At 33.8% G+C, this 12,857-nt stretch overlaps 1 protein-coding gene across 6 annotated transcripts in view; it reads right to left on the bottom strand.

The window, feature by feature from the left end:
* Positions 1 to 12,857, bottom strand: part of LOC139815342 (uncharacterized) — a 97,254-nt gene that overhangs the window by 34,186 nt on the left and 50,211 nt on the right. For 3 of the 6 annotated variants that reach the window (XM_071782202.1, XM_071782201.1, XM_071782203.1), the window contains exon 2: positions 10,247 to 10,316. The exons of 2 other annotated variants lie outside the window; for them this stretch is intronic. The gene's annotated coding sequence lies outside the window, so the exon portion shown is untranslated. Of the gene's footprint in view, positions 1 to 3,088; positions 3,161 to 10,246; positions 10,317 to 12,857 lie in introns of all 6 variants that reach the window. One more of the 6 variants, XM_071782206.1, reaches the window with a different exon arrangement.

Genomic DNA, 12,857 nt, shown 5'->3' with positions numbered 1-12,857 from the left:
CGAGACAAGCCGGTTTGAATCCCAAGGGAACAACCGAGCCTTACCCGTTAAAGGCGTAAAATATACCGTAAAATATATCAAAATACGAAGCTGCCATGGTATACTCCTGTATATATTTACTCCGCTCCACCCGTCCTTCGACTTACGGCGGTCACGTAGTTAAATCCTCCCGGACGAATAGAATTAACTGCTCGATTATATTCCTGGATATAATTAATTCATTTATGCCCCGCTCACGTGACCCAGAAGCAAAATGTATAGTGTCCTTCCGAGAGTATGGAAATTGATTCTATGTACAGTTTAGTAGAAAGATATAGTTTTACTCGAATAAACCGATAACATTTTTGACATATATTCCAACAAATAAAATAAAAAGGTTATAGTAAAAATATATAAAGTTGTCTGCATTACATATATGTATGCAGGGTGTACATATAGAAAATGTAAGAAATTCCGGGACGACGAAATATTTCGAAAAATGTAAGTTTTATAAAAAATATTTTAGATAAAAGCTTTGTAGGATTTAAAAAGATCTATTCACTGGCCTTATCAGTTTGGCCTTGGATGGCGTCGCGAAGATATCAGGTCAAGATCACCTTAAATTTTTTATAATTTACCCATATTTTTTATCGCGTATTTTTATAATCCCTCTTGAGACTTTTTTAAAACACTATAATTTTACCCGCTTTGGGTCGTTCGGAAGTTATCGAGTTTTTATGGTAAGATGTCGGCGACTATAGTTTTACCCAAGGTGAAATAAGTGGAGATACTACTATCGTATTATACCCTCGTATTATATCATATTATACCATTTGCGCGAGATTGTGGCGCGTTCGACTTTCTACGTAGCGCAGGTACATGGGGAAATGTTCAAACTTACTAACACTTTTTTTGCGACAATTATTTGTTGATCAATGCAACAAACGTTACATCTTTGCATTCGTCTTTTAACCAACTTTAATGGACTGCATCATAAAAAAAACAAGTTTATTTAAAAAATCAAAGTACCTCTTTATCTAGTTTGTGTGTAAACGAGTTTGCATGTTCAAAAATGTCACATATTTCCATCAAGTGTGCACTAAAGGCTGCCCAAAGACTATTCGCTAACGTTTCAGCGAAGTTGTAAAACGGCTGTCTACGGTCACATGTACTTTTCTCGCTTGCATTCTGTTAAATATTTAAGCCGACACCGCCCGATTCTCACACAGGTTGTACGTATAGCGAGACTGACAAGATCTTTCCCGCGCTATGCAAATTATTGTGCCCCGAGGGTGTCGTCAAGGTGAAAATTGGAGAGCACGGAAACGAAGATGGTTCTTCATCTCGGAAAGATATACGCTTAGCAACGCCGACTGTAATTCGCCGACTGACTTTGTTATTGCAGTAGAAACAAAATATCTGAGCGCCGTTGCGCAAGAATGATTAGCTTCCTCATCACATTATTCACATCGGTCATCTCCGTTTATGTAGGTTGAGCGGTTTCTACGGTTTTACGTCGGATAAACACCTTGTTCTCATGAATAATATTCTTGAATTGTCAACAGTCTGATTTCTTCTGCGATGCAGTCAGGAATTGTCGTGCTCTCTCGCGGATCAGCAATATTCCGGGCACGTGTTATAAACGTTGCACGTTAAGGAAACTTGATCTTATAGAGAGAGGAGATCGTTATAATATAATATGCGTAATTTCTCCAGTCACGTGTGCATACACTGTTACCTTGAGATAATGCCGGAATGAAAACGTAACTATAATTTTAGATACAGAGAGAGAAAGAGAGAGAGAGAGAGAGAGAGAGAGAGAGGAGAGTCAACCGTTTGATTTTATTATGTCTTGAATACTTAATGAGTTTCATGTATTTTTCGTTTATACATGCACAAAATAAAAAATACGATCCATAAAAAATAAAATTGTGCATGTTGCAATTACTATTTATAATATATTATATATATATAGGACATTTAATTCTAGACCAAGGTTGGCCAAATGTATGCCAGCTGTTCACGTGTATAATTGTCGAATCAGCGATATCTGGTGTCTATGTGTCCTTTATTTATTATGTTAAATTATGACGATCGCGGAAAGATACATGCTGTTGCACAGACTATCTATAATTAAATCTAACGCGATTACTTAATACGTAATAATATGTTATTGACGTTTAATTAAAGTTCGTGTAATTATATTTTCTACACAATTATTTGTAATTATTTTGTTACATTAGATCGAGTGTGCATACAAAGTACGTTTTATACATAGAATGAGTAACTACTAAAAATAGATTGTTCTATTTAGTATTAAGCTTTTTTATATTCTTTTAGAATAAAAAATTTTTTATAATAAACATTTTTTTCCGAAATCGTGAATTTATATATTTGCTCTATGTCCCGATATTAAAGTCTCTCTGGGTTACGAATATTATAGTGACATTAACAGACAAATAATCTCAAAAACGAAAATATTTGTAAAGACAAAGAACTTTAGATTTATATTACGTCTGCAAACTTTGATATCGACCTAATACATTTATCATTACCGGTAAACCATCAAAGCGTAGAACCATCAAAGACGAAAAGATTCCGTTAACTCTATTTGTCTTTAATTCATTTAATTTTGAGATAATATTTGTTTAAAATGGATCCAAACCCAGCCCATTAAGTAGGCGCATTAATACCAGATTACTGTAGTATATGTACACGACGGTGTGCCAAGACAGTCAATTTAAGACTAATTAGAACACAGTACGCGACGTGTACGGTCTTACGATCTGACAGTGTAGAGGTGGATTAACATAGATCCAAGATGGTAACTTAAATTACCATAATGTTCTACCTTCAAGTACCGACATAAATACAACTCTGCTAATATTACAGGAAATTTCATAAAGTGCTCGAAGAAGCTGGAATGTGTGCGTGTGTGCATTCGTCATTTATTAAGTAATACATAATCTTGCAAATGTTTCTCATTGATTCTGGTGCTACTATACCGATATATTTCTGCGCGTTAAACACAGCAGCAATAAAGTTGCGGGGAAAAAAGATATATTTACATTTATCGTGCTTATGAAAGAAATCTGGAGTAAATAAGTACCAGATAATAAACGACGTTCCGTAATAATGTTTGGATATGCACAGCTGCACGGCAGAAACTCCTGCCTTTGTCCTGAAAAGAAGGAGTCAGCGTAGCTTTTTTCCGAATAGCGTATTTGTACAAGGTACAAGGTACTTTCATCTCTCTTAATTTAGCGAAATATTTTAATTGGTATTCTACAAAAGAGAATAAATAATATTTGTGCAAAGCGAGACGAATAATGGTTTGTTCAAAGTTCAAAGTAAGTACGGTTATGTTGCGCAATCATGCAATCTCAAGTAGTTGCTTTCATTACCAGAAATGAGATATTTCTGCAGTGCTAATATTGATTATCTCGTTAATTTCACACACAAATATATATATATATATACACACACACACACACTCACAATTTTCAAAAGTTGATCTATAAAATTGGAGTATTCTTCGCGTTAGTTTTTATCAGTACGACTCTTTAGCGGGGAGCACATACTTCTGCACAACGCATAATGCGTATAAGCATAAGAAAATTGATTGGTTTATACACATGGACTTTTCCATTGATTGACATGGACATGTGCATAAGGAAATAGACCAATCAATTTTCTTATGCTTACGCATTATGCGTTGTGCAGAAGTGTGTGCTCCCCGCTTTAGCGTTTCTATCGAGTTGTGTGTCTTCGTAAGAATCCTTTGATCGACGAAACTTGTCATTCCCGTAATATCGCGATATCTCGGTCGTGGAAGCGAGTAAATAAAAGAGTCGTCGAGAAAAAATATATGAGTCTCATGCGGTGTTATAGCATCTAGATACATCAGCACTTGGATGTCTATTTTTATACCTAAGATAGACAATCGAGTTCTTTTCACGTGTCACTATTTGCGCGTGGTAAATACACAATGGATCAATGGAACCGATATATGTAACACAGGTATTAAATGACATTAAACATTACCACAAGAATCTTAACTTTCCTTGTCGACGTTCGGTTCAAAATGTGTAGAAATGACTATTTTATTTCATTTTTTAATTAAAAAAGAATTTTTTTTAAAGGAAGATAAAGATTTTGTATAAGTACAATACATTAAGTAAGAAACTCATGCTCGAAAATATGCACAAAGACTTAAAATATTTTTTGCGTATAATTTTTCCCATATTTATAAAATTCTCTCGCATTATTAAGGTTGCCACTAAGGGTGGCATGATTAAGTGTCAATATACCCCGATTCTTAACATGCAAGAAACATTTTTGAAATATTCAGATATATCAAGCAATTGCCCGTAAATCGCCCTGGACCATCAATCGACCTCATAAAAAAGTATCTTTTATGGCTCGCATACGAAACGGCCTGAAAAAAAAGAACTTTGTATCGATTTCGCATGTGAGTGGTTGTCGCGCACTCGCCAATCGCGATCCTCGCTTGGATAATTTAAGCGTAGTACGGACCGGATTTTAAAGAACCACATGCTGGGCTGCATATTTCATCGTTTATTGTCGCACACAGATAGCGGCGCATGAAAAAGTACGAATGTTTTTTAATCCGTGAAGCGAAGTAACATATTTCGTCGACGAATCGTGGCTGCCGCCACGGCCGCCGCCACCGCCACCGCAGTTGCAGCCGCGGCGGTTTCGCCGTTTACTCCTTTTCTCTGGGTTTCGTGCTACCGCGACCCGCCTTTATCTCCTTTTCTCTCTTTCCCCACTCTCTTAGTTGCGCTTTGTCTATCTTCCATGCATGCAAAGCACTTTTAAAACTAATCTGAAAATGAAACCAACCCGGTACCGTGCAATGATACGTTTCGCGGTTGACCAGACAACGAGCAATCTCGCAATATCTATGCGCGTAAGCCGATATTTATTTCCCAGTTCTTATAACTTGTGGAAGAACGCGAATGAAAACGACGCGGGTAAAAGAAAAAGAGAACTGAGGAGTACCAAGTTCTTCATACAAAATAACTCTGAGCAAAAGTGATGTTTTATCTTAAATGATGTAGACTGTGTTTTAATAAACCGAAATAAAACAAGCAAATCTATTTCAGCATAATACCAATTAGTTAATTTAGAATAGTCTTCAACTGACCGAATTTTAATTTAGAGTTTAATTAAAAATGTGATATTAAAAGTTGGCAAATTAATGATTCTTTAACTCAATACACAACTTCAAATTTATCAAAGAATCTGTATTTAAAGGTAGACCTAAATTTTTTTGAGTAGCCTATTTAAAACCCCTGGTTTAAATAGTCTATCTAATAAAAAAAAGAATGATATAATTACAAAGGAAGACATTAAAATGCGGTGAGGCACGAGTCGTTTTTTTTTTCTTTTCCTTTCTCTTTTCCTATCGATGGCCGTAACCCCCGCCGCCGTAATTGCTTCGAAAACAAAAAGGGTGCACGTCAACATAATATCGATCAATATCGCCGCGGCCAAATTATAAACAGCGCTATTGGCGCATCGAGGAAGATACAATGTTTGCGCCGCAATTATAACAGCCGGGACGTAACTCATATCGCGCATGTTCTATTATTCAGATAAATGAGGCGGAAGTGAATTCTCATTTGACCGAGACGCATGCGCCGTGTTAACTTTGCGCGTATGTGTATGATGTGATAAAACCGTAGGGATCCTCCTGAATCCGACGCGATAAATAATGTCGCTGTATAGCGTTAATTAAAAAGTTCCGGATGGTTCTGTGCACCAGACGTGGCGGTTTTGCGTGTGCCTCAATTTCACGTCTGCGATTTACATAAAACGTTCCAAAATTGCATTTCTCTGTCGCGCTTGTCGTTGCTTCATTTGCCTTCCCCAGAATCTTCGATTTCCCCGAGAAACGTTTCACCGGCTTATCATACCGGAGTTTCATTAATCACCAATTATTGGAACGAGTAATTACATTGAATTATTCAAGAAATGTATAATTAATTGTGAATAATGTATAATTGCGATGAAGTTTAAAACAAAAATAATTTACACAATTAAGAATTTAATTGACTGGCAATGATTATAATCGTGGTAACGATTATAATCGTCGTGACAAATCATCGAGTTTTTTTGGTCGAGTTTCGACCAAGGATTCTGGTCATTCTAAAGTTGATGTAAAAATAATTTATCGAATACAACGTATATATTTTCTCTTTACAAGCTACAATATAAAATAATGATATCGTTGCTGTTATACATGACTTATGAAATATTAAGTCAATTTATTAGTGAAATAAAAATCTTATTTTACAATTTTTATATATGTAATGTCAAGTATTTATTAATATTGTATAATCATAATGTATCAAATGAGTCTCGAATTTAAACAAAATTTGCAATTAATTCGCACAGTTCACGACGGTCTCAACTCTCCTTTCTTTTTTACTTCGTAATGTAACAAAATAATTACAAATAATTGTGTAGAAAATATAATTACACGAACGTTAATTAAACGTCAATAACATATTATTACGTATTAAGTAATCGCGTTAGATTTAATTATAGGTAGTCTGTGCAACAGCATGTATCCAGGTCTTCATGTCAATCAATTTAACTTTTGACATATTTTTCACGCGGAATGATCGAACGGACAAATCGCGCATTAATCTTTCAAACCAATTATTCTACTTAAATGGAATTTGTTTCCTTATTGTTAATGAATGAAGTTATATCTGCCTGATAGCTTCAATACGTAACGTGGTAGATTGATGTTGCTGCAAAGAAGTGCAGGACAATCGAAACTTTCGTTCGAATAGCTTTGAAACTTTAAATCTTCCAGTACCTACGAACAATGTGACTTTTTCACGGGAGAAAAATCGATTCGATTCTCTGCGATGCATTGTCCTACAGAGAGTTTTGTCATTTATAAGCATCCCCGAAAGGGAACTGCAGCTTCCTGCAACTTGAAGTGTGCACTTTGTAACAATATGACCTATATACATATATCACACAACGTGTAACATCGTCAGAGCAATTCAAATATGTATTTTTATAAAAGTTTACGATAAATACACGATACGTGTGATTATAATACGATTTACTCGTAAAGCACTATGTTAATTCTTTCTTTAATTCTTTCAGTAGTTAAGAAAAGAGTTTCTACTGTCAGTAACATTGTCATTATAAAAAATTACAATTAAAATTAAAATTAAAATTATACATTATAAATCAATTTATTGACTATAATAAAAATATAAATAAGATACAGATAATAATATCCATTATTCACTTGTTTTTGGCTTTTAAAAATTTATTTTTTGCTAAAGATGGTTTTATTGTCGGAAATTTCGGGTGATTTCTGTGATTGGAGACGATAATTGTCGCACCACAATTTATAATATACATATCCGAAGGTACTCCAGATATATATTAATTAATGTTAACTCGACCGAGAGAGAGAGAGAGAGAGAGAGAGAGAGAGAGAGAGAAGAAAAAGAGAGAGAGAGAGAAGAAAAAGAGAGAGACGTACAGATGTTCAATATTACAAAAGACGTGTTTTACGCGTTAGGTTTCTTTCAGCAACTCGATCTTCGCATAGTTCATGGAACACGCTGTTCATCCATTAATTTCGCCGCATATATTCCAGGATTTCCAACTCTGCGAAATATATTCTACGTCAGTTCGCGTATACACTTGGGAGGGTCAGAGCGAAATCAGAGAGTTGCAACTCCGACGGGTTTACGCGGACAAACGCAATTGTAATAAAATCTCCACGACTGCTGCCCGACAGTGCGATGAATCCGCCTCTCGATTATTGTTTCTAGAATTCCATTCATTACGTATGGCAGTACTGTCCACCGATTCGGGATATCAAAGTACACGTGTTCGATGTTCCACTGTGCAATTTCTCCCACTTCGATTAACGTTAGTTAATTAACGTGGCGTTTAATGTGAAATCACGTTACACGCTTTGAATGCATGAGACCTGTACGCGATGTAGCTTGTATATAATGGATACAAATTCAGAAACGGATGATTTATCATGCTTTCTGCGAACGTAGCGCACAATGTTTTCGTAAAAATTCATGGAAAAATGGATGACGTATGGATGAACGATTTTTTATAATTATAAAAAATCCATGCAAAACAAAAGAATTGTAAGCCGGACGTTGTTCGATTTCGTGTAGAATTTCCAATATCGGGTCGCGAAAGAGTTTTGCTCGATCTTTTTTTTTCGTGCTCTGCGCTGAAATAAAAAAAGCTTCTCGGTGCTTCATACGCGAAATTAAATTTTTTTCAAAGCAACACGTAGATAACGAAGAATTCCAGCAGCAGTTGCATATTTACGTTTATAAATCTTTCGCGTAAACAGCGATTACAACACGATTTAATACGCATACATTGCGCTTTCATTATTCTTTTAATATTCTTGTCCTTATGGCAATTCTAAAATATGCATAAAAATTCGTCTGTAACTTTTACGATTCAACGAACATTATTTTCACCGACAAAACTAGTTTAAGTTTGTTATTCATTTCATTCATCTAGCCTAATTAAGTTTATCACTACAAACAAATGCAATTCAAAAGTATTATACGTATAAACAAAAATAGGTTGAGTAAATTGAATATTTTGATAGTTATTTCAATTAATTATTAATTATTATTGGTCAAAAAATAAAGAACACAAGATAAAATCTTATTTATTCCAAAAAAATAATTTAAAATAAAGCAATATTCTAAAATTTGCAAAAATGATACAAAATAATGCAGCAGTAAAGATTATTAAGATGTTAGTTAGATACTTACAATTAGTAATTTTTTATTTTTTATTTAAATAGATTTTGCGGCAATTATTATATAACATTATACGCATATACCATATGTTTTTATTAAATCGTGCTTTTGCTTCGTCATACCATAAAAATATCTTCGATATTATTTTATTATTCTTTTTCTTTTATTTTTTTTAAAACAATATTTGACAAACTTTTTCAAAGTTTAATTACTTACAAGTTTTTGTAAACAATCCACTACTAGTGTTTATAAAAAGATTTTTGTATTGTTATATTTTTCTCTACAATTCCACTTTATTTCTCCAATTCTTCGACCATGAAAGTGCATTCGTCTGCCGACAGAGAAATAGATGCACAAAATGTCATTCTAGACCATTCCGTGAAGATTTCATTTTCTAGTTCGTCGGACCGATACCTTCGGTCGTTCTTATCGTGTTACTTATTTTGCTAGTCCTCCAAATCGTATTTTTATGGATCGAGTAACGGAGAGGAAAAAGACGTACGTATGTGAATAATAGAAAGTTTACTTCTCTTTGTACTCTTCCGGATCGAATTATCTCGAGTACTGAATAAATATTAACTGGAAATCCACACATATATATATAATTCTAAGTACAATTATTTCCTGTACGTTTGTTTATTTTAGTAAGATGTACATGCTTTTCAACAAGCTACTTTACGTGTCTGATAATTATTTCACAAAATTTACGAGTTGCAGAAACCGCACCCTTTGTCACGCATTATAACCGTAATTTCTTTGTTACGTGTAAAACATGCGAAAATATACGTTTACGTGTTACTTTTCTCAAATTAAATGTAATAATAGTGTAAAACGCTATGGAAATCATTCGTTTAAAAAATTTTAAAGTTTCTTCATTAAAATCATCAAAAATTGTATGCATGCATGGAAAATAATGAATGAAATGTTTAAAATAAAAGAATACACATACGATTCTCACTCACTCTCCTTCTCTCTCTCATTCTAACAACATTTAAACAATCCATTATTTGCAACAATTTTGTTAACAATTGTTCTAGTAGATTTGCAATAGAGCATTTGAATGAACATAGAATAGAGTGCTATCGATTGCAATTAGTAAAAATACATATTTATATTATTATATATAAAATTATAAATAAGAAATTACAATTATATATATCTGCTTGCGGCATTTGCGTGATTTGCGTAATCCGCTGGAAAATCATATTTTATGTAGTTTATATGTTACGAGGTATGTATATTATTGTATTTTGATAAACTTCATGAATATATGTCTCTCATAGTATATTGCAATCAACGTGTGAACTAGTTCCTATATGTGTATATATATAAATATATATATATGTATTTTTAACCTTTTATATGTATGTAAAACAAGAATTGTGTGACGTAACAATGTGTTTATCTCGTTCGAATTCGCGATAGCGTATTATTTTATACGTGGCGAAATATTTACTCACCGGATGTTGCGGGCGTTTCTCGTTTAATGGAATTCTGCCAGTTGAAGCTTACATTCTGTACGGTACGTACCTGCAATGAAAAGGATTGCACAAATGGAACCAACGAATATACAATACAACAATACGACGCGCATTATTTTGAAGCGTCAATTTAAAAGCTCGCTTGATAGAAAGGAGTACAATACGACTGCAAATTGTATACGTATCGAAAGTCAGAAATATTTTAGGACAAACTTCTAAGAGAAATATTCGGAAATAATTATTTCGTGCAATATTTCCAAACAGTTACATATCCATAGAACACGTCTGATATAATAATTTATATTCGCTTCTAACTTATTATCATGATTTGCAACTTTAATTTACTTGTTTTATTAAAAACATTTATTCTATATTGTTTATAATCGTTAGATATAATCACAGATGTTATAATCACAAATGTGAAATAGAGGAAAAATTTTAGCCGCTTATATAGTACAGGTGCAATACTCAAATACTCGTAAGAGCATGCATGTTTGGATAAGTGTTATCATTGATTTCGAAGTGCAGAGATTTCGTGATGTCCCGGAACAACGTACATCCAATTTCAATTAGATAGTTACTACTCGCCGAGATTCGCTTTGGACAAACGGCTGATTGTTATTAGCGTCTCTCGGTGCTTCGCGATGAGATATGAACATTCGCTGCACTCTCTCTCTATAACCCTGCACAATTACAGTTTCGCGCGCAAGGCGCAATGCAATATAAATTGCGTATCAGCGTATAATCGAGAATACAATTTCGTATGTTTAGAGAGACAGAGAAATCCTTGGAGAAATCATATGGGATGTTTTACGAAGCGCATGCATAATGCAGAAACATTTCCTGTCGAGTTTAAATTTTTCTTTAAAACCCTAAATATTTAAGTCCATAATTGTATAGGTAACGTGAAAATATAAATACGGCATGAGAAAAGCTTTTACTTGAAAAATACAGCGGATTTAAAATTAGCAAGGATTATTATTGTTATTCTATGCATTTTGTTTCTTTATATTATACATTCTGCAAAATGTTTAGACCAGACTCTATCTATATCTTTCCTCTGAAAAATAATTCTGAAGAAAATGGTTTGCGTATCATTAAAATTTTTTTGCGATTCGCAAAAAAAAATATGTCATTAAAATTACACGATCTAGCAACGCGGTAATGTACTACTCCAGTTTTATGTTAAAGGCGAGAAACTCGAATGAACATCTTGGATTCATCCCTTTGGCGAATGATTGTAAAAGTGATGTAAAAACGGATGTATGAATTTTAATGAACATTCGCCTAACGGCATCATTTATGTTAAGATCTTGGTTTTCCCAAGAGAGCCTTTCGAAAGAGGTATGAGGTACGCTTGACTTAATTGTAAACTGACGTTCATCTCTGAGACCAACGATATTTTAATTCAAAGACAGACCTTAAATCTCTTTTGTCTAAAGAAAAGAAATTGTGTTTATATAAACCGAGATCGAGGAACATATAGGTACACGACGCTTTATGTGTTGCCGCTCGAGATATCAATGCGAATTGTTTGTAAAGAAGATATTCTCGCTCGGTGTCAAATACAACAAAAACGAATGAAAACGTTCGCGTTCTCTAAAAATGTCTATAGATACATGCTTTTTACTTTTCCTTCGAAAACGGATTTCTTTATACATAGAGCACATTTATCCTAACCGCGCAAGTTACTCTTTATTTATTAACATACTTTATGTAAATGATTTTATTTTCTCTCTTTATATAAATGATTTTATAGTGAAATATAAAATTCGTAATTAGAGCGTTCCATTTTCTAATTTATTAATAAATTAGCAAGAAAGATAAATCGGAATCATATATTGTATATATTAGGGAACAAAGATTACAAATAGCATTATAAATGAAATATTCTATCTCGGAAAGGCAAATGCTCTTGCATTATTCATATAGAATTACCTTTTATTTTTGCAATTGTAGGTAACAGCGTGATTAAAATTACTTTCATCTCCCGTTTTGCATATTATCACGTTTACACTTTAACGCCGCTTGATAGCGCGGAATTTCTTGTTATGCTTTCACGCGTTGAACGCTGTGATTCTAATTATTCATACATCAAGATGCGTCGCGATAAAAAATGCATTGAAGTATACGTCCGTGATATATTTTTGCGTCAGAGTAGTGAAAGAAAGAATCTGCGAAGAATCCAAAGAGGGAACGTTCGATTGATTCCGTCTTTGAAGTTTCGTGAATAAGAAAATTCGATTCAGGCATGCCATTTTTCCAACGGAACATTATGGTATTATTTTTCTTACGAATTTAAATAGACGTTCTCAAAAGATACGATTTTCCATGTGTTCTCGAGAATAAAAATATTTACAGAACATTTCAGTTATGTTCGTTCACGCTCTAATTGTTATAAGCATGTGAATGCTGCAATGTATGATAAATATCTCAGAACGGTCTCACTAAATGCAGTCTCCGCTCCGTGCAAGCAAGTTGTACTGCCGCACGTGAAATTATTGCCAGACATTACTCCTTATAAACAATACCGCGCCGACACGAGTAAAAGTTACACAGTGCATACATTTTACAAAATTGAACTGCAACA

This window comes from Temnothorax longispinosus, chromosome 6, assembly GCF_030848805.1.
Source record: "Temnothorax longispinosus isolate EJ_2023e chromosome 6, Tlon_JGU_v1, whole genome shotgun sequence".
Lineage (NCBI taxonomy): Eukaryota > Metazoa > Arthropoda > Insecta > Hymenoptera > Formicidae > Temnothorax > Temnothorax longispinosus.
The sequence above is the reverse complement of the archived record's forward strand: the minus strand, read 5'-3'. Positions and strand labels throughout refer to the sequence as shown.